At 37.7% G+C, this 23,890-nt stretch overlaps 1 protein-coding gene across 24 annotated transcripts in view; it reads left to right on the top strand.

The window, feature by feature from the left end:
• The window catches only part of LOC118972023 (uncharacterized), a 501,400-nt gene that overhangs the window by 1,452 nt on the left and 476,058 nt on the right, over positions 1 to 23,890 (top strand). For 17 of the 24 annotated variants that reach the window (XR_012123507.1, XR_012123509.1, XR_012123497.1 and 14 more), the window contains exon 2: positions 2,349 to 2,449. The exons of the other annotated variants lie outside the window; for them this stretch is intronic. The gene's annotated coding sequence lies outside the window, so the exon portion shown is untranslated. The remainder of the gene's footprint in view (positions 1 to 2,348; positions 2,450 to 23,890) is intronic. 24 annotated transcript variants of the gene reach the window in all.

Below are 23,890 nucleotides of genomic sequence, written 5' to 3'. Positions count from 1 at the left end.
TCATCTGGTTTGGGGAAACATCCATGTTTTATAAGGATGTAAACTTTCTTCCAGTTAAGAATCCAGTCATCTGAGGGGCACGTTATGGGCTTTGGCCCACTTGAAGACTTGAAGAATTCTGTCTTTGTTTATAGATACACATACAATAAAAGTTAAAAGCATGACTGGAAATGATAAACACCAAGTCAAAATGGTGGTTACTTCTTGGAATGTGACTGGAGTAAGGTTCATAGAGATCCAGTTATACATGTGTATATACACGTATGTTCAACTTAAGCTGGCTCTGCCATTTCCTTAAAAAGTGTAGTCAGCCACCCACGAGGTAAGTGCTGTTCTCTACATTCTGAATGTGTACACCCTGGAGCAACACTGTCCAGAGGAAATTTTCTGTATTGGTGGAAATAGTCTCTACCTGTGCTGTCTGGTATGGTAGCCACTAGCCTCAGGTGACTATATAATTTAAATTAATTAAAATTTGAAAAGATTGAAAGTTCAGTTCCTCGGTCATGCTAGCCAGCTTTCAAGTGTTCAAGAGCTGTTTGGAGCAGCCCAGCTCTAGAATGGAGTCTCAGAGGACAGATTGCACAGAACTGCAGATGGGAAAATTGGAGCCCACTTTTTTAGTAAGGATGAGGGAATTACATGGTGAGGTTTACAACTAGTGAGGAGATCAAGACCTAGTTTTCTGATTCTCAGTTACTGTTTTGGCCTCTGGCACTCACCTCCTCAGCTTGGAGAGTGGGAAGGAAGGTGAAGTGGGACTGGGGTGTGGGCAGAAAGGATGTTTTCCTATTTCTATATGAGAAAGACTGGAAGAAGGGGTATCTCCCCTTTGCCCTCTACTCTCCCTACCTTTCCCCATGGGCTCCTTTGGGGATATGGAAAACACTGGCAGAATTTGGGTTGAAGGAAGGAACATGAAAGTAGTGTATGTGTTTCCCAATTTCCGCTCACAGGGCTTCTGAGGACGTAACTTCTATAGGTCAGACTCCTCCATGTAGCGATCCCTGAATCAGCAGGGAACACATAGCGCTGTCAAATTGGGTAATTTGAGGAGAGTTTAATAAGTAGCTATTTATAAGTAACAGTGGGGAACTGATGCCACTCCTGAGCCCAGAAGGGAGAAGTTTAGCATCACAGAGAGTCACATTTTTTCCCCTCTCTACTTCTAAGATACATGTCTGTTTGTTGGTGATGAGAGAATTCTACCTGGGTCAGGGGTAGAGGAGAAGGTTTATGTTTTTCTCTAACCTCCAAATTTGTCTTTCTACAATATGCAGTTACTCAGTTAAATCAGTTGTTGCTGGATATCTATGACTGATAAGGTATTAGCCTTTTGGGGGGATAATGGATTGAATAAAGCCTTGTTTCTGCTCTTGAGGCCCTTGCTATCTATTTAGATATGAGACACACATGCATGAGATCATTGGACCATAAATAAATCTCACATGAAATGGACCTCTAATGCATATAAAATATGTTTGCACACTATGTATGCATATATAATATTTGCCACTTTCTGGCTCTGTGGTATTTGGACAAGTTGTTTTATTCATCTGAGCTTTTAGTTCACCTGAAAAATTAGGTTCTCTTTTAGGGTTACTATGATTAAACTGATAATTTTATAAAGTGTATCCTAGCAACTTTGCCTAGTGAACATGGCTACTTGGATGAATAGCTCTACTAGGCATATCAGCTCATAAATTTAACAGATTCCAACTGAATTCCTGGTTTACCCTACAAATCTGCTGCCCTTACAGTCTTCTCATCTGAGTGAATGGTGACTTGCTTAAGACAAGCACCTCACCTCAGTACTTGCTCTTACATCCTGCATTCCAGTCATTAGGAAGTGCTCTTGGGTCTACCTTCCAGTGCATCTCCAGGCTCCCCACTTCTTATTGTGTGCACTGTGACTGTTAGGAAGGAGTTGGGTGTCCCAGGGAAGATGGACAGAATGAAACCGAAGTCAAGAAAGCAAGCAAGTTCATTACACTCTGTACTAGAGCGGGCCCCAACCGTATGTCCTGCAGGCCCCGACTGCCTACCTCAAGGCTCCTTTTGTGGCATGTTTTGGCAGAGCAGAAAAGTCCTTGATTGACAGTTCTTGGCCCTTGTGGCCTGATCTGGTTGGTGAACTGGGGGCATAGGCTGTGCCTGTGCTCTGATGTTTCTTTATCTGCAGAGTCCCTGGACATTCCCTGAGTCATTCCAGGCCCTCATGACTTCATCTGATTAACTCTCTAGGTCACTCTTGGCCCTTGTGGCCTCATCTGATTAACTCTATGAGTCATTCTTGGTTGGCTCTATTCTCTTCCCATCCCACTCATGTCTGTCTTTCTGCCCAACAGTGATCACTGCGGTCATGTGACCATCATCTCTGCTCTCGGTCTTTGGAAAGCCTCCTTACTGGTCTCCCTGCTTCCATCTAAATTTCTTAGCATGTGGCATGGTAAGCTTGTCTTTTCTTAATTTTATTTAAATTGCTTAGAATTGTTGAAATTTTGTTTCCTTAACTTTAACAACATTTTTGTTCATTGGTGATCATTTCTCAGTGGGGACTCTTTTGGGGCCATTTTCCCTCAGGCTTTGTGACTTTGATATCTTTTGGTAAGGAAACTATAGTCTTATTTGACGTTGTCTTCTTTTATGGAGAACCCCTAGAGAATCAGGCACTGAGCTGTAAGATTTTAAAATAGCATTTAATGATTATGTTAATCTGGGTAGGTAGGCGTTCTATCCCCATTTTACTGAGAAATCTCTAAGGAACCGTTCCCAACAAAATTCAGAAATTTGCTTAATGATTTTTGGCCTGAGGCATTCTTTTTCTTTCCAGAGATGGATGGAAAGTCTCTGTCACCAAGAGATTCCGAGCCAAAACTCATCAATCAAGAAAATTTCTCATTCACTTTGGGCCTATGTGTAAAGTGCACTTGATAAACATTTATTGAGGACAGTCTTTATTGAAAGTGTACCAAAATGTGCTGAGCTAATTCAGAGAAGAATAAGGTCAACCATGTCCTTGAAACACTTATGTTCTAGTGGCAGAGAGAGAAATGTTCACAACTTACTTTCATATACTACATAAAGATATGACATATGTGTTTAGGTCATGTAGAAGACTAAGCAGCTATTAATGTCCATGTATGGAAAAATTATTAGCAAAATGATTCTAAATAAGAGTTCATTTACACTTTCATTGTGAAAGAGAATCATTTGCCAGTTTAACTAACATGTTATGATTTGATAACAGGTGTTGAAACAAACTGTTAATAGGATCTGGGTCCTTGCCATAAAATGCAGAGGTTATGGAAATTCAAACACGGTTTACACTTGCTCTGTGGCACTAAAACATTTTTGAAGGCAAGGAAATCCTCTTAAAACATCTAGTCATTTGCTTAAAAGAGTAACATGCAAACAATATCCTTATTCTAAACTCATCTTCACTGTATAACTGAGTGTGGACATTCGTATTTAGGTTGTGATGTGTGGATCTCTATCCTACAGGCTGACATCTCCTTCACTCCCTTTTTTCTTTCTGTTTTAATATAAGCTCCCACATTAATCTCTTGTTTCATTTTTTTCTATTAAAGAATATTTTTGAGCTGAAGCTAATAACTCCAGTTACACTGGTCTATTTCCCACATCCTTTCCACAGGCATTTTTTAGACAGTCACATGTTTTTTTCTTCATCACATTGCAGCCTAGAATTTCTGGAGTTTTCTCTGGAGCTCAGGTCTTTCCTGGGAACAATGTGTAGTAAATTTGCCTTTGGGATTTGTTCATCCATTCCCACCAAGCTCACTGATCAATGCTGGTTTAAAACTTGCTTTCAGCTCTATATAAGGAGAATGAGACCAATTTGTTATTTCCAAAATGAGAGTTGATGTCATTGCATATATTATATTAATATATTGCATATATTATTTCATATTATGATGATGGTGCATTTTGTGTCTTTGGAGGCCATTCACAGGAATTGTCAGTGCTTTCAGTAATTTTATGATTTGTCTCTCTCTGTACCATGAGGCTCACTGGATATACATTTGTGAAAGGAAGTTGAAAAAAGAAATAAACCACAAAATCCAAGAGAAGGATTCATTAGAAAATAATTTCTGTGAATGATCTGTAAATTAACATGAGGAAACAGGAGGGTTTCTCCTAAATGGCAATAGTTTTATAGCAAATGTAAAATGGGATTAAATAGATACACTATATATGGTAATGTGCAAAGAGATAACATTGGCTCCCAACACAATATATTCCTGTTGAAGGAGACAGTCTATATGGACTTCTTAGCCCTCTGATCATGGATGAAAACAGTGGTGTGGCTGTGACAATAATGCTCATGAAATAGTCAACTGATCCCTTCTATTTCCTAGCCTCTGGTAGTTGGTGTGGGGGTCATGCGACCAGTTCTCACCAGTGTCCTGACAGTGAAGGTAATCCTTGTCACTGAAGATTTAAGGACTACACTGGGGGGTGGGGGGGAGGGTCTTGAGTTCCCTGTGCTCTCTTCCTCTGATGTGGCAGTCTGAATGTCATGTGTCAACATGGTGATGTTATAAGACAATGGAGTGTTGTCACACCACCCCCAGGGACCTCAGTGAATGTGGAACAAAGCCTCCTTTCTGGCCTATCCTGAATGCATAGCAGGAGCAACTGTCTCGGTCATCTGGGTGGTTATAACTAACAGCACAGACTGGGCAGGTTTTGATCTCACAGTTCTGAAGTCTGGCAAATTAAAGATCATCTCTTCTATGTCTCTTAACTGGGCACTAGTCCTACTCATGAGAGCTCTACCTTCAAGACCTGATTACCTTTCAAAGACCCCCCCATCACACGACCTTCAACCTGTGGGTTCTGGGGGAACACAGATATTCATAGCAGCAGCATATAACTCCTTACAGTGTCGAGTCACTGAGATTTGGGGTCAGTTTGTTACCCAGCTTTACCTGGCCTAACACAAGTACCTTCCACAGAGAAATAATGCTTGTTGTCTGGCTCTTTTTAACATATTGCCTAAAGCTAAATGTAGATATTTACCACAGAACCAGGACGTGTGTCCTGCATGGAAAGGGAGGAAACCATGAAATCTAAATTATACCTAATGTCATGGCCAAAAAAGCTGTCCTCATCTGCATAGCTTACAATGGTAATGAAATTATTAAGGGAAAACCTAAAATAAGGAGTACTATGAGTATAATATATTTTCCATCTGATTTTTATTCCTTTCTAAATATACTACACAGATGTAAAGGCACCTGGATGTGCTAGGACTCAAAATTGTGACCATTCTAATGTGGAAATTCAGCATGTTAGCATGTAAAAATGCAATGGGATCTGTTTCCCTGCAGCTGTTTCTGATGCACAGTTCATTGTCTATCTCAATTAGAAACTCATCTTTTGCAATACCATTTCCTTCTCTGTGGTTGATTTGATCAAACATCCTATTGTTTAAGCCAAAAACATAGCTTTACCAAATCAGCCATAGTATTGTTCAGAACTCATCATTCATTACTTTATTCTTCATCAGTGCTTATGATACTGATATCTGCAAAGAGGAACTGAATCTTAAATGAAGCTTTTCCAATACACTTGACTACAAGTAGTCTGTGAACAGAGAGTTTTCTTCCCTTTTTATTTTTTTAAAGGAGAACAAAATGATGCAGTCTTGTATGGATCATGACAATACCAAACAGATGCAAATAAATATTAAAGTAATATATTTTAGTGTTGGATCACAGCCCAAATTCTTTGCCCCAGAAAATTACATAAATGCTCTAGTGCGCATGTGGTTTATATTTAAGGTGTAATGAGCTGTTCGAATAGAGAAGGGCAGGCAACCATATTAAAAATAAACATCAAATTTTAACAAAGACACATCCACTTAGTTTGCAAATAGCCCTAATGGTTTCAGTTTACTACAGCTACTCCAGCATACAACATCTTTGGTTGACACCCAATTTCCAGTTTCAGAGTCTCTCAGTGAATCTAGAAAGGTTGCTGTGTATAATTCTTTCACAGAATAATTGTTCAACAGTGATCACATTGCCAGAGTGAGCATAGCCTGTGATGAGAGGGTAGAAATAAGAGTAAAATAGAATAGCACACAGTGTATGAATAGGTAGGACTGTCTAACCAGGGCTACTGAACCTAAAGTCAGCCTCAACCTGCTTGTGATATGCATCATAATGGTCCCGCCCTGTCCAGCGCTGTGACGCCTGTCTCTGCATTCTGGTACCAGCATGCTACACAGCACTATTTAGAAAGCCTGAGAAGAAACAATATGTAAACTCTGCCCCGATATATTTAGGCTTAAAGCACCTGCAAGGCACATTTCAAATGCTCAAAACACACATGTACACACAGCACACACATGCACCCCATAGCATTTCCATTTTTTCGATTTATAATCTACCCTTTTTGCCTCAGTAAGTGAGTCTTTGTAACCAGGGAAATGAACCTGATTCTCAGTCCATTGAAGTGCTGGGATGTTGTCTTTGCAAATGATTAAAAATGTGATCTATGGTTCCAATAAATCCCTATGTTCTAGTTTAGAGTTTATAAACTGTAAAATATCAACTCTCCTTGGGCTCCTCTGAGTTTCAACCAATAAAATGCCAACCAATCTTGAAATAAAACAGCTAATCTCAGGTTTTTACCTTGCTTAGGACTTTATTATTTGGAGTTGTCCTTAGACAACTTCACCTCCCTTTTTACTTGCTAGAGACTGGGGGAGCCATGCTGTCACCCACCGGGACTGGCTGATAAATAAGTAGCCAAATACTGTTTTGAGAGGCAGGTTTATAAGTTTGCAGAAGCCGTATGATGAACCTAAAGACAAACTAGTTGGAATTAAACTCTGTAGATCATCTAACACCAGTCAACGTGTTAATTAGGTCTTCAAATTAGTTGCCAACCCCAATATTTCCTTGTCTTGGTCTTTAAGGGGAGCCTGGATTTCCTATAATACAAACATGATTTCAAATCTCTAATTAGGTTCTTATTTCTTTTTATAGATTTTTCTTTTTCCAAATCATGTTGCTTTTCACCTACCCATTGAGTGAGACTTTCACCAACTATCTGAAACTTCTCTGCTTTCTAAAAACTGCAGTGAAAGAGACCTCATAAAAACAAACGTAAAAAAAAAAAAGATAACATGGAATGAAATTTAGTTGATGACCTAAGATGAATCTAACATCTGAAATTGGCTTGGGCTCACTTTCTGCAGTTTAGGTCACTGAAGGGTTTTACAGAGAAATGCAGTTGACCATTCTGGGGTTACTTCACAGCATAGCTAATGCTCAGATGCCCTGTGAGTAGACGCATTGTCTGGGACAGGAAATTCCATTACTCACTCCCCCAACACCCATGACTTTCTAAGATTATTTGCATTTTACAAAGAGGAAGAAGCTGTGGGGGCTTTACAATCCCAGGCTGAAGACATGGTGGGTCCATCAGGCAGGTGGTTGGAAGGAAATCTGAAAGAGATCAGTTTAAAGTAGAGACAGGAAAATGGAAAAACAAGACTTTCCAGAAATTTTCCAGTAAAACTGGAAAACTCATTTCTATTGTAGAGAATAAGAGAAAACTCACCTGATTATTATTGGGAAGAAGAAACAACATATTCTCATCCACTTGCTAACTATTGAAATTGTCTTACTGCATCCAATTTAAATGTATGGAGTTAAAAAATACTGCTTTTCACTCTACTTTTCACTTTTCATCTTTACCTCTCTTTCTCATGTTTGTAACTTCCAAAATAAAAGGAAGTACATATCCTATAAACTTGCTACGCAAAGTGTTGTCCATGAATCAGCAACACTGGTGCCTGAGAACTTGGCAGAAATGCAGAATCTCAGGCCACATTCTGGACTTACTGAATCAGAATCCGCATTTTAGTAAGATCCCTGGTGATTTGTGTGCCTATTAAAGTTCAGAAGCACTGTCCCATAACACAGGAATCTCACTTGCTGGGATTTATTCTCCAGAAATAGTAGAATATATGCATAAAGAGATATACATAGATATACAACAAATATATATATTTGCAGTGGATATTTTATATTTATATAGCAAATATATATAAAAAAATATCTTTGCAGTAGCAAATTAGAAACAGCAAAAATGTCCACTAGTAGGGCACAGATAAATAAATCGTAATGCATCCTAAGGTGGAGCACACGCAGAGAGACTCCTTCCATTTAGTCTTAGCACATTTATCAAATGGCTGATACTTCGGGGCCTTTTTTTAATAACTAAAGGCCCAGCAATATGTTTTGCTAAATGGAAGAAGATCTACAGATATGTTATTTGTATCCTTCAGGGATAGAAGTGTCTAGCGTCAAGTTTTTCAATGACTTTCATATTTTATATTATACAACTACATACATAATAATTTTCAGACTATGTAGTACATCATAATATATTATGTAACAAATTTGAAAAATGCTAAATTATCAGGAAATACTTTCTCTCTGAGCCTTTCACTTCCTCTCCTCACTCAGGTATCTGTTCCTTGGTTGACTGAGCACCATGGGTTTGCTTGTTATTTTCAAATGTAAATGTTAAATGCTTATTGAATGTGCATAGTCTCAGACTGGGGTCTAGGGTTGAGAAAGGAACTGCAGAAACCAACTCTGGTCCTTTGTCCTTTCAAGAAGCCATTAGTAGTCAGTGTTCTCAAAATAATCTATTTATTAAAGTACAGTGGAGGGATGCAGGGTTCTAGGTTCTGTATGGGAAACCAAGTCCCAGCTCCAGGGAGGAAAAGAGAGGACAGGCCAGCTGGCCAGCTGGGAGGGGTCACAAGTTGGTGGCCAGGCCCAGTCATAGCTGTCTTCGTCAGAGGACTCCACAGCTTGGGCTTGTGTGAACTTCTTCCTCAGAGTTTCCTACTCATATGTCCTGGGGATCAGGAAATGGAATAAAGCCTATGGGTGGGGAGGGCATGAGCTTACCTACCATTAATTGAGGCTGACTCTGTACTAGGCACAGAGTGTGTGTGGACAGAGATAATGAAGACTGGGCAACTAGGGGTCAGGCCTTGTTAATGAACTCCTACACATCCTTCAAAGCCCCAGTTTCAGTGTCTGATCCTTCAGGATGCCTTCCCAGTTCTCCAGGAAGAGAAACCCTACTTCCTTGGCCCTGACTTCATGGGGCTTGGAGTAGTTCTAGCTTTATCTTGCCCTCTAAGCTAGGAGAATCATGAGGTCATAGCTTGGTTCTAGGTTTCTTCTTTACTCCCAAGCCTGAATCCCAGGGAAAGTGTTTGACAGGCCACAGTCTGGAGTATGGGGGCTCTTACCGCATGATGCCCTGCTGCCTTTGCTCCTGGTGGTAGCAGCCATCCACCTTGAAGAGGGAGAAAAGAGGTTAACACTTCCTTCAAAGATATAAGCTGGAATGAATAACCACTTCCATCCCATCTCTCCACCTTTGCCCAGGCAGTGCTACCCACAGGCTTTTCTCTCACCCCCCAACACATCTGCAACTCAGCCCCAGTTTGAAATGGGGAAGTAGGCTGAGTTCCTCTAGCCTGTCAGCAAAGGGGGAATTGGGTTTCCCATCTGTAAGATTCTTCAGAGGACTATTGTCTAGGGTTCACAAACGGGTTTCTGTATGGAAAGTGGTTAGTTTAGAAGGAATCAGATTTGCTCCCGAATGCCAAATTGAAAAAGAACCACAGTCTGTTGGTAGAGCCCAGTTTTCTTCCATCCTTCCTTCAGTTGTTGCTACCTGGAGTCGTTGTTGAATCTTGTGGCTCCGTGCCATCTAATCTATCTCATCCGTCACTGCAAGGCTGCCTGTCTTGGACCTGAACCTTGTCTGGACCACTGGGATATTGCAGGGCATGTGACCCACTCCCAGTGTTACCCACTGACATGTGGGTTCTCAGGTTTCCCATCACAAACTTCACCTTTGTTCCCAGAGTGCGTTTATGTGTCTGGGAGACTGAGTCAGGGAGAAGTTCCAACCTAACCACATTATGTGCCTTGGTAGTGTATTTGTAGATCAAACTTCTGTTAAGAATTAACAACAGCAAGTGAGATACTTTAACTGAGGGGTCCTCAAGGATTGATCACCTGGGAAACTTTATATAATGTTGTTACCCAGGCCCTGCCTCCTGAGATCTAGATTTAATTGGGCTATGTGTGAAAACATCTCAAGGTGATTTCATTTAATCATCACAGTAACTGGAGAGAGGTAGGGATGACGAATTAAAAAATCTCAGAATGAAAACCCAGGTCCCCTGCCTAAAGACCCCTTATTATTATACCTCTAGTTCTTTATTTTTTGCAGTGAAGTCTGAAGTTCTGGCACTAGGACGCTGCCGAGTCCTATGTCTTCAGTGTGGATTTGACCAACTATTGTGGTGGGGCTCTGAAGTGGAGTGACAGACAATACACCTTATGAGCAGGAAGGCTGTGGATTCCCCATTCAGAGCACAGCCTGAAACCATCAGACACTTACTGCTGAGAAAGTGGAAAAACATGGCAACGTTAGGTATTTTTTCTTAAAATGTACAGTTAATGGACCATCCTAATATAATGTGTTTATTTTGATCTATAACGTACTGTTTGAAATGTTAAAATGAATTTTAAATTAGTGACAGTAAACAACAACGAAATGTACCGAGATCATCCTAGGAAAGGTTTTTAAAAAAAATCAGAATAATTTTTCAATTTGATATGGAATTCATATACCAGTAGAAGGTGCTATTGTTGGAGGTTTGGATGTATGAATAGATGATTTTCTGGACAAGATCTGTGAGCTCTGAAGGTGGATTACTAAGCCATTTACAATTCATTACTGCATTATAGGTGCTCATATTCCTTCCATTTTATCACATCTTGAGGCCAAGAATTTTTTTAAAAGGTCATTTAGCTATCAGAAAACTATGAATTATGATGAAAGCATTGTTCTTTCTCTGACTTTAATGTGCTCATTTGGAGAAAAGTTACAGGAAAATACTTTTGCTTAAGCTCTGCCTCTGACCTTCTTACAATCCCTCACATAAAATAACTTGTCATTAATGACTTCTTGTATTCTCTGTGCTCATTGCTGATTACATAAATATTTTGTTAACCTACAGTCGCATCCAGAGTAAAAAGAGGTTTGTCATTTTTAAAATTATAATCAAATTGTGAAAACTCCGGTACTGACTTACCAGAACAATTTAAGATTGCTTTGGAATTCTTGAATCAGTCAGACCAGGCAGGGAGAATTTCACCTGGTAAGTGTCAAGTCTAGAGAAATGGGGCCATTTGGTTTTCATTGTAACAAGAATGAAATAAAATGTTGACCTGTTGTCTTATTGGGTGACTTTTGAGGATACTTATGGTGAGGCATATAGTTATAGAAAGAAAAACTTGCTTAAATCAATGTGAAAAATTTAAGCACAACACTTCTTGAACTAGCTGCCAAATATTTATTTCCCTTTCCATTTCCATTCCTTAAGAAGTGAAAGAAGGGTTTAAAATTTAACATGGGAGGGATCTGAGGGTGGGTTAATGGGGTCGACATTCAGTTTTATTTCAACTTCCTGGAGCAACCTTGTTCTTAGTAGTCTTGTCAGAATTATTTGGTTACCATTATGTGTAGTTCTAGAATTTAACCATATGAATATCATAATTATAATCACGTGAAAGAGAACATTAATAAAGTGAGGTTGATAACATAAAATTTATTGGAAATTGAGTCCAAACCAGAATCTTCTGGTCAAATGATTACTTAGACAGGAATTGCTGTCTGTGGTCATCTTGGTGTAACACTTATATTTCCTAAAATAAGTATCTAAGAACATTTTGTTTATGATATACACTTACACTGGAATATATATTAGGGAAAACACTTATTTTGCATCATAAATCAGTAATGAAATCGCTTAATTCTCATTGATCTATGGCTAAATGGAAAGTGGCCCAGAGCATATAGCAGAACCTTGAGGCCTTCCATGTCCCAGGCTTTGGCGAGTCACACTGAATGCTTTCTGTGCAGCAGCTGTCTCCCTTTTCTGGGGCTCCTATCCCTGGAAATGTGAGATGGGCTCAAAGAAAGTGTATACTTTTATAATGTTAAAGATCTGAGGCCAATAGTGTCAATAGACTATACTGAAGGACAGTAAATCTTAACTGAGTTTCTATTCATTAATAATGAAAAATGATTAATAGGCTCTTAGGTGTCAGGTTTATGAATATCTTTAAATTCAATTTATCTTTTTGGAACTTTTTACAGTGAGGAAGAAAGAGTAGTTCCTTTCAATAATCTATTAATGACATGAAAGCAAACTAAAAATCAGTAAAGGAAGGTAACCACAACGAAGTCCCAGTAGAACTCTAAGAGGCAAGACAAGCTAAATCTGCTGAGGTCAGAGAACACCTCTGAACAATAGACACCATAGAAAACACTGTCCCCAAGCCTGTAGGCCCTGAAGACTCATTCTGCTAAAGCCACTTTGCAGGACAACTAGCTACAGATGTTTAAATCTAGCCTCTCACATGAATCACCCATGTGACTTTAGGCTAGTCAATGCTCTTAAATCTTATTTTTCACTCTGGAAAGTGGGAAGGATAGTGAAATTAAAATCTGTACAGTTGATCCTTGTTATTTGTGGATTCTGTCTTTGCGACTTCACCTATTTGGTAAAATTTATTTGTAATCCCCAAATAAACATCAGCAGTGTTAATGGTCTTTTGGGGATGTGGGCACTCACTGAGTGGCGGAAAATTTCAGTCTCCTGATATGCATATTCCCAGTTGTTATGAAACAAGATGATGAGATGCTCAGCTTTCATACTATAAAAAAGTATCCTTTTCAGGGCATATTTAGTGCCATATTTTTATCATTTTTGTGCTGTTTATTGATGATTTTGCTGTTTCAGAGAGCCCCCTAAGATAGTGCCAGAGGCCTAGTTGTTCCTAAGCACAAGAAAGCTGTGATATACCTTATGGAAAACATTTATTTTAAGTAAGCATTGTTCAGGCATGAGTTAGTGCTGTTGGCCATCAGTTCAAGTTAATGCATCAACAATATATATTAAATAAGGTATCTTTAAGCAGAAATGCACCTGAAGCGAGGTTACATATTGACTCATTGATGAAAGTGTTGTCATCAGAGGTTCATACATACTTTACTGTATTTCCCCTAGGAACAATGGTCAGTACCATTTTATGCACTTTTTATTTTCTTCCAGAGTGATGAATTCAATGGGGGATATGATAGAGATCACTAACCTTGCATCTTTATTTTGTAATTGGGATGGAATTGATGTATAATAATATATTAATTTCACGTGTACAACATAATGATTCAATATAGGTATATATGGCTAAATGACCACCATAATTAGTCTAGTTGACATCTTACCACACATAATTATGTTTTACTTGTGGCAAGACCTTTTAAGTTTTATTTGCTTAGTAACTTTCAAATACGCAATACAGTATTATTAACTACCTATCATGCTATACATTACATCCCCAGGATGTATTTCTTTTATAACTGGAATTTTGTACCTTTTGATTCCACTACCCTACCCCTGACTTGGGCAACCACAAATCTTTGTTTGTATCTACAAGATCAAATTTTTTAGTTTTAATTTTTTAGATTCCACATATAAGTGGGGTCATACACTATTTGTCTTTTTCTGTCTGACTTATTCCATTTAGCAAAATGCCCTCAAGTGCCACCATGCTGTTGCAAATGATAAGGTTTCCTCTTTTTCATGGTTAAGTAATATTCTATTCATTCATCAGTGGCACTCCATGTTATGGCTATTGTAAATAATGCTAATATGAAGATAGGGGTGCAGATATCTTTTTGAGTTAGTGTTTTGTTTCTTTGGATAGATATCCAAAAGTGTAATTGCTGTATCATATGGTAGTTTTATTTTTAATTTTTTGAGGAATCTCTACACTGTTTCCCATAGTGACTACATCTGATTTGCATTCTCACCAACAGTGTACAAGGCTCCCCTTTTCTCTGCATCCTTGCTAATATGTAGTATTTCTTCTCTTTTTGATAATAGCTATTCTACCAGGTATGAGGTGATATATTATTGTGGTTTTTGTTTTGCATTTTCCATAATGGTTAGTGATATTGAGTTCCTTTTCATACCTTTTAGCCATTTTATGTCTTCTTTGGAAAAATGTTTATTCATTTCCTCTGCCCACTCTTTAAATCAAATTGTTTTTGTGCTGTTTTGTTTTACAAGTTCTTTATATGTGGATATTAACTGCTTATGTGATAAATGATTTGTAAATATTTCCTGTATGTTGCCTTTTCATCTTGTTGATGGTTTCCTTTGCTGAGCAGAGACTTTTTACTTGGATGTAGTTCCACATTTTTTTTTCTTTTTTTTTGCTTTTGGTGCTAAATTAAAAAAATCATCATGAAGATTGACACCAAGGAACTTCCTGCCTATATTTTCTTCTGGGATTTTTGTGGTTTCGGGTCTTATGTTGAAATCTTTAAACCATTTTGAGCTGATGTTTGGGTGTGGTGTAAGATAAAGGTAGAGTCTCATTTTTTTGCATGTGGCTGTCCTGTTTTCCCAGCACCATTTATTGAAAAGACTGTCCTTTCTTCATTGTTTATTCTTGTCTCCTTTATCATAAATTAGGTGACCATTTACACAAGGGTTTATTTCTGGGCTCTTTTCCATTGATTGATGTGTCTGTTTTTATGCCAATACCATGCTTATAGTTTAGTTCGCTATAGCTTTGTGATATAGTTTGAAATCAAAGAAGCACCATGTTCCAGCTTTGTTCTTTCTTAAGATTGCTTTGGGTATTTGGGGTATTCTGTAGTTCCATACAAGTTAGCAGATTGCTTTTTCTATTTCTGTAAAACATGCCATTGGAGTTTTGATAGGGATTTCACTGAATCTGTGTATTGCTTTGAATTGTGTCAATTAAAAACTTTTAAAAATATGAATTTTTCCAATCCATGAGCATAGGGTATCTTTCCATTTACGAGTGTCTTCTTCAATATCTTTCATTAATGTCTTAAAGTTTTCAGTTTTAGGTATTTCTAATTTTGGTTAAATTTATTCCTAGATATTTTATTCTTTTTGATGCAATTGTAAATGGGATAGGTTTCTTAATTTCTCTTTCTGATAATTCATTATTAGCATATAGCAGTGCAAGTGATTTTTGTGTATTGATTTTGTATCCTGAACCTTCACTAAATTTTTTATCAGTTCTAACAGGTTTTGGTGGAATCTTTAGGGTTTTCTCTACATACAATTGTGACATCTGCAAATAGACACAGTTTTACTTCTTCATTTCTTATTTGGATGTCTTATACATTTTTAATAATGTATCTATTTCACACAAAAAGATTGTAAAAACCTGCCTAAAAGCTTTTCATTATGTTATTCTAGATGGATAACTGGTCCTCACAATACAGCCCCATCTTCTTCTACTTGGAACAATGGTTCAATATTCCCAGTGACTTTATAGAACATAACTACTATCATTAATGAGAATCAACTATATGCGAAGTGTCTGTTCACTATAGATTTAAACCTATTGTCAAACCTGCAGTTCCTTACATCAGTCCTGGTGGATCTAGAATATGATTACGTGAACCTGGCTTCTCTCTGTTTTCTCAGCCTCCACTTGGTCTAACCCCATCCTCTAGTCTTTCTCACACAGTAGAATGGATCATACTTTTCTTTTTTAAAAGCATATTTATTAAGTATAGATAGTATGCCAAACAATTTGCCAAGATATAGATGCCTAAGTTATTTAGAGATTTTTCTGAGAAGATAGAGATGTAAATACCAATTCACAATAGAACATGGCCACTGTTATGATGGATTACGGATGAAACAGGGCATAGACTGGCTAAATCTCTTTGGAAGGGAGCAAGACAGGAGAGTCAGAGAGGGCTGAACATGGGATGTGCCATCTGGCTTGGGCTTAATGAATGTGATAATGTTCACCAAACAAAGAAGGTAAAGGCAGAACAAGCGGAGAGACTTTGTTGTCCAAAGACACAAAGGTGTAAAATAACATCCTTTGGTTGGTGAGGCTGGAAGGTAGAATGTGAGATGAGGGAGGGGGAAAAACCAGGGGAAAGGGCAGAGAGTACCTAATGATGGGCGACAGAAGCTGGGCTGTAGTGAGGACCAGTCATTCAGAATATAATACTTCTTGGCAGGTTTTTAAATCATTTTTTTAAAGTATGAAATATATACCTGTATGAAAAATGCATAAGATGTAAATGTCTGGCTTAAAATATTCTTTAAAGTGAATGCTCACATAACCACCACCTGGTTAAGGAAATAGAAAATTTCTGGTCTCCTAGAAGCCAGCCTCTGAATGCTTATTTCTCACCACAATCTCTTTCTTCCCAATAGAGATGAGCTCTTTTTTGACTTCCATGGCCATCCCTTCCTTGGACTTCTTTATGATCTTAATAGTTATGATGGGCACCTCCTCCCCCTGATACATACTAATCCCCAAAACCTGTTTATAGGTTACCTTACATGGCAAAAGGGACTTTGCAGATGTGTTTAAGGTAAGGATCTTGAAATGGAGAAATTGTCCTGGATTATCTAGGTGGGTCCAACATAATCACAGGTATGCTTCTAAGTGAAAGTGGAAGGCAAGACAGAATGAGATGTGGTAACAGAAGCAGTGGGTGGAGGGATCTCCACTTCTGTGGCTGGAAGGGTGCCACTGTCAAAGGAATGCAGACAGTCTTGTATTGGAGGGTAAAGCAAAGGATGAATTCTCCATTGGCACCTGCAGAAGAAACACAGCTCTGTTGACACCTTGATTTTAGCTCTGTAATATTCTTTTCAGACTTTGGACCTCCAGAACTATAGGATAAAAAATTTGTGTTGTTTTAAGCCACCACGGTTCTGGGTGTTACACCAATAGGATAACAATACGCCATCCAAGTATGCATCCCTAAACACTACTTATTTTTACTTCCTGTAAGTGGAATCCTTGAAAATATTCTTTCTTGTCTGGCTTCTTCTGAACTCTCTGTTGTTGAACTTAGGCCGTTTTTAAGATGGTAGAGTGACATGACTAGATCTACATTTTAGTTTACCTTGACGTCCATGTTCTGCCAATACCTGGGAAAGCCGTAAGTCTGCGGGGGTTGGGGTTGGGGGGTGAGAACTGGCAAGAGGCAAATGCAGCTGACTTTGCATGAAATGGCCAGAACCTAAAATAAGACAGTGGAAAAGAGAATTGGGAAGAGGGCTCACAACTGACAGGAGTTTGAAACACAGAATTGTTAAGAATTGACATCCAAATAGACATAAGGGATAAGAGGGCACTTAACAATAATTCTAAGTATTCTAGCTTGGGCAACTGTCAAGGTGGAGGTAGTGAAGAAAGAGGGAATGGCCAGGATGAGGAGAAAGATATCATCTTGAAGTTGACATATTTGTAGCTCATTCTAGTGTAAGGTTCCAGATGTCAGGAAGTTCCTCTTTCGGGTAGCATTGTTGCTTCAGGTCGACCTTCTTTTTCGGTCATGTAGATGTACAGGAAGCAATAGAAACACTGATGCATGAATCCAGCTTTAAAATACAATGGAGATGTCCTACCTTATCTTCAGTAATGGATAATTACTTTGTTGTTCAATGGAAGTTAATTTCTATTCCCCCTTTCCTGTTCCTATCACATAATAGGTGCAATTATAGCTCACACTCAGGGTGATATAATTAAATATCAGCCTTTGTAGAAGTGCATTTCCAGAGGGTCTTCTTAGGATGCTGATTTAGGCACTTGTCAGGTTTATCATACAATAGATAAATGTTTTCTTCTTGTAGCTTAATATAATAAGGTTATCTGCCTCTGAATGGGAGTGTTCCTAGATAGTCCAGGCAAATGGTCTGTTTATTGCATCTGACAGTTTTATTGCTTTATTAGTTATTTGCTTAGGGAGGATTTTATTATATGTAAAAACTGATATAAATTATGGGGAGGAGAATTGATTTTTTATATTGGTTTGATTCATTTTTCCCTGTTTGTATGTGCCAAGTTTGATATTGCACATTTTCTCCTAGTATTTTTATTTGGTTTACAAGTTATTTTCCCTGGTTCTACAAGTACTGGTATTTAGTTCTCAATTCTTTTATTTCTATGACTGCTCATGATTTCAAACTAAGCCACATGCAGTGTTAATAAGTAAAATATAGTTATATAAGCATTTATAAATAAAATATGTAGCTAATGAAAATGAATAAAATGACTTTAAGAGGAGTTCTAGGTAATTCTAACAATTCTACACAGGTGTGATGCCAGTTTTCTTCTTGCTAGTTGGGAGGAAAGCAGGAATAGAACCTGGCTGGGGTTAGCTCTGTAGTTTGTCAAGGTTGGGTGGACTTCTGACTTAGTAGAAATCAGCCTGAGAGCCATTCTCATGGGGCTGGCATATAGAGGTCTGGGTCTGGAAGACACATCTGGGCCTCAAGCCAGATAGGCTGGGAATAAATAAATAAAATGTGGTCAGTTGGTTAGAGAGGTTCAAACAGGCAGATACTGAGCATGGAGAGGAGCAGTAGACCGAACAAATTCAGTCACAGGAAGTTGTAGTACACACTGTTGTCAGCCTGCACAAAGACTCTCAAAACTCCTTTACTGGCTTTGTGTATCCATGCTTTTCTGCTAAAACCTTCAGAAGATTGTCCTTAGGCTCTCAGAATTGCTTCACCCAATGGGCAGCCTGAAGTTCTCAGAAGTTACACTTTCCAGAGGCAGTTACCCATTTCCTCCTTCCCCTTAGCCAATGACAAATGCAGGAATACAAAAAGCCTGGCAACTTTGCCCTGAAATGCTGCAAATTTACATTCCACAGCTCTTCCTGAGGTCAGGCTGAGGCTGGACTTCACCTGAAATCATACCATTCCTTAACCGTTTGCTTGTGTTATCCTGCTGCCCTAATACCTGCACTGGTTTCTACTACAAACAGTCCCTTAGTAAATAAATCACTTGCATTTGAATCCTTAGCTCAGAGTTTGCTTCCAGGAAAACCTGCTCTAAGGCAGTTTGAAAACCAATAGCCAAGATAATAGAGTTACAAGGGCAAGGACAATAATTATCATGATAATAATAGCCAACCTCAACTGATTGTGTCCTTTCTAGGTTTTTCATTGAATTTTTTCAAAGGTCGAATGACGTAGATGTTATTATCCCCATTTTAAAGATGAAAAAGTAGAGGCTTAGAGATATTATGCAATCTGTTCAGATTTTATAGCTAAAAAATAGGAAATGAGGCTTTAAAGAAAGGTCAGCAGGACCAATATGGCCTATCAAGTGGTGAATGTTAGACTTCAGGACTATTTAACTTTATCTCTTCTACCCCCACCTCCAACTCCTACTCCAGTCAGAAGATGTTTGGTTTCTAGCCTCTGTGTGGAGTTATATAGATTTATCTATTGAGTAGATGAATTCTTGGGATAGGAAGCAAGGCTGATCATTTCAGTGATTCTGGTCAGCAGTCTTGTAAATTAATAATCTTGTGGTTATTAGGAAGCTTAGTAAGAAAGTCTGGATGGTGTGGGGCTAATCCAATACTATTGTAGAACAAAACAATGGAAATGTTGTTTGGTACCGTGGACAGATGTTAATTGTATTGAATGAGCCCATTGAATGTGAATATGCTCAGGCAACTGGTGTAGGTAATGTGAACAGTAAACGGAGAGTAAGGAAGATGTATGTCTGAAGAATAGTGATTGGCTGGAAACCTTGGATTTTTCATCCAGGAGGGACCACTTGTCTCTGTAGGCAGCCCAAATGCCTGGGCCACTGGAACACACAGTCCAGAAGTGTCATAACCAGGAGATTTTTCATTATGTAAACACTTTTGAATTTTGTATACTTGGTGGAAAAATAATAAATTGAGTTAAAAAAATTTGTTTTATAGAGAATTTCAGATGTTTTCTTATCCAGAGGAAAGTTGTGTGGTCAAAGAATGCCAAACTGAGTCATTCCTCTTCTGGTTTCCAGACTAACTCTACCACCAAATAGATTGTTAATTTTGGGAAAGCCACTTTTTATTCTCTCCAGGATCTGGATTCCATGGCTCTCTTCTGTAAAACCAAGTTAAAAAGTGACATTTGGAAAAGGTGCCCCATCCCCCATAGTTTCAACTTACTTTCCTTTATGAGAATTATATGTTTTTCTATCAATGTATCTAATATAGGGCCATCAGTAAAAACTTATGTAAGCACATCACTAATTCGTTTGAATTCATTCAAGCAATTCACTGAAGTCTAAAATAATAATGAAAAGTGCATAAATCATAAGAAAAAAAGCTCAATGAATATTTATAAAATAAACACACCTAAGTACCTTGCTTGCACTCAGACCAAGGAAACGAACTTACCAATATCCTGAATCTGCTCCTGTACCCTTTCTAGTCACTAGCAAATCTCTTTCCTCAAGAGGAACCACGATCCTGACTTTCTAACATCACAAGTTAGGACTGCTTGTTTTTATACATAATAAAATGAAATAAAGCCATTTTAACTCTTTTATATCAGACTTCTTTCTCTCAGTATTGTTTGTGAGATTTATCCATGTTATGTGTAACTTTGTTCATTCTCTTTGCTATATGATAATTCCATTGTATGAACATACTTCAGTTTACCCAGTCTATTGTAGGGGGTCATGTGGTTTATTTCCTGTTTTCTGTTTTGGATATTACAAGAGTGTGACTAAAAACATTTTTCCTCATATCTTTTACTGAACATGTGTGAGCATTTCTGATGGGTCTATAGGATTTGAAAGGCTGAGTCCTAATATGTGCATATATTTACCTTTGTGCCTATTGCCAAATAGTTTTGCAAAGTGAATGTTTAGGGATAATACACTTCAACATATAAAAGAAGGAACAGAAAGTCACTGGGTCCATCAGAACATCCTTCTCTGTGTGAGCTGGTGGGTGTGAACCAAGAGTGATTAGTACCTATTAAATTAAAGGTGAGTGCCAGAAAAAAATGAGAAAATTATGCTTCCTAGTAAAAGAATTAGTTACTGTGGGAAGGTGTGGTCTGCCAGGCTAAGAGGAAAAGAGGGGATATGTCCTACAAGTAACCAAGAATGAAGATATACATGAAGGAGGTCACTATCTTGTTTGCATGGGTACCCAGGAATCTGAACCTCTGTTAGCACTGGATACTCATCTGGGAGCCTTGCTTTCCCCTGGGAAGAATTGCCCAGAGCCGGCCAGTGAGCATGACAAAAGCAAGCCCAGGCAGGGGAAGGCAGATGATTAGGCCAAGTATTGCACATTAAGAATCCTGGGTTGGCTGCAATCCATTTGGTCTGAGAAACAGAGATGTGGTTAAGAAACAATTTGTAACAAGGAGTAGATAAAACCGCTGTGGCTGTAATTGTTAGAGAACATTCTTTATATTTCATTTTCCCCGTAATTGCTTTTACTTAAACGTTTTTAAACACTTAGCTTTTTGTGTGGTTTCTGCAGCGTAGAGAGTAGAGTGAGTAAGTTACAGACAAAGCCAAGATAATCACTGAGGAGACACCAGTCACAAAGCGTCTTGGTTCACCTTCTGTCAACCTTGCAGGTAGATCTAAGACTTTGAAGATAAGAAGAAAAGGGGTGGAGAGCTGGGCTCTCTTTTAGAGAGAAAACATTAGCACATAGCAGGACCTGGTGAGCGAGAATAACCAAATAACCCCCAAATAACACTTAGTGAGCTCCCACTTGCTCATATCCTGTTCAAATGTTAACTCCCAGTGTGTATTATTATGTATTTGTAGTGAATTTGTTTCATTGACCTTCTGGTAAACCCACTAGTATAATGAGTTCCTGCTGCTGAGTGACAGACATTACAGTTGACCATTGCTGTATGTTTTATAAAACTATCAAAACAGGACAAATCAAAAAAGAAGAGGGCTGATGTGGAGGGCATGCAATTATCTAATTGTTTCAAGGTGGTATTACTGGGAAAGGCGCAAAGGCAGCTCTTCCATTTATTCTTTTGTCCCAGGTCTGCCTCCAGTCTGGGCAAAGGGATCTTCTACCTGGGCCTCGAATAGAACCCTTAAGTCATAAAGAGTATGTATTTTCCTAATCATGTCTTCTATGCATCTAGATCTCTTAGGACTTTCACATGGAAGAGATTTCTGAAGGACAGTGTGACAGTCTTATGGGTCAATCTGGGCTCTAGGTCATGCTTTTGGTGTTGAATCTAAAAAAATTTTGTTCAACCTAAGATTATGAAGATTTTCTACTTTGTTTTCTTCTAGAAGATTTATAGTTAGGCTTTACATTCAGTCTTCGATCCACTTTGAGTTTAATTTTTTATGTGTCGTGAGTTATTAAGGTTGTCTTTTCATATATATTGTCCAATTGTTGAAGCACCATTTGTTGTCAAGTATTCTTTCTCCATTCAATTGTCCTTGTGCTTTTGTTGAAAATTAGTTGTCCGTACTTGGGTGGATCTGTTTTTGAAGTGCCTATTGTTTGTCTATTTTCTGTTACTTTTATCTTTATGCCAATGTCACATTATCTTGATTACTGTAGCACTAAAATGTCTTGAAATCAGGAAGTGTTAGCTCTTTAACCTTTCTCATCTTTTTCTGATTTGTTTTTGTTATTAAAGGTCCTTAACGTTTCCATTTGGATTTTAGGATCAAATTGTCAAGATCTTCAGCCTGTTGAGATGACTGAGATTATATTGAATCTGTAGATTAAACTGAGCAAAGTCAAGTATCTTAACAATATTGAATTTTCTGACTCTTGGAATATTTTCCCATTTATTTAGATTTTCATTATTTTTGCTCAGCAATGTTTTATAGTTTTCAGTATATAGGTCTTGCACATCTTTTGGCTAGTTTGTTCCTATACATTTCATACTTTTGATGGCACATAAATGGCATTGTATTTTGTTTACTTATTTCCGATTTTTCATTGCTGGCAAAAAGGAACACCATTGATATTCTGTTTATTAAATATCTTATAACCTTGTCAAACTCAATGAATTCTATTACTTTTTATTAATTTTATTAGATTCTTATTAGCTCTAGCAGATTTTTGTGTCTGCCGATGACTGTCATCTGTGAATAAAGATTGTTTTACTTCTTCCTTTTCAATTTAGATGTTGTTTGTTAATTTTTCTTGCTTGATTGCACCAGCTAGAGCCTCCAATACAATGGTCAAAAGAAGTGATAGTAGCAGATATCCTTGCCTTGTTTCTGATCTTATGCAGAAAACATTCAATATTCATTATTAAGTATGAATACTGGATTTTTAAATGTTTTTTCTGCATCTATAGACATAATAACATGGTTTATTCATTTTTAAATTTGTTAATACAGTGAATTACTTTAATTTTTAAATGTTAAACCAACCTTTCATTCCTGGGATAAATCTCATTTGGTCATAATTTTATCCTTTTAATATATTATTGGTGTAAATTTGCTTTATTTTTTTAAATATATATTTTAATATATTTAATATATTTTTAAAGTATTGTTAATGTATTTTTATTTATTATATTATTGGTGTAAATTTGCTTATAATTTTTGAATCTATATTTTTAGGGGTATCAGTCTATAGTTTTATTTAATGATTGCATCTAATTTTGGTATTGGGGTAACATTTTTCATAGAAGGAGTTGGAAGCATTGCCTTCTTTATAATTGTATAGAGTTTGTGTAGATTTGCCACTATTTCTTCATTAAAGGTTTAATAGAATTCACAATGAAGCAATCTGAGCCAGAGTTTTTTAATATGGAAAGGTTTTTATTTACATGTTCAATTTTTAAAATAGATATGGGGCTACTCATGCTACTTATTTCTCTTTATTTGAGTTTTGGAAATGTGTCTTTTAAGGAATGTGTCCATTGTACCTAAGTGTAAAATTTATTGTTATAGAGTTATTCATAATAATT

This window comes from Manis javanica, chromosome 12 (assembly GCF_040802235.1).
Source record: "Manis javanica isolate MJ-LG chromosome 12, MJ_LKY, whole genome shotgun sequence".
NCBI classification, from domain to species: Eukaryota; Metazoa; Chordata; class Mammalia; order Pholidota; family Manidae; genus Manis; species Manis javanica.
Note: the sequence above shows the minus strand (reverse complement) of the source record. Positions and strands in the feature narration are given on the sequence as shown.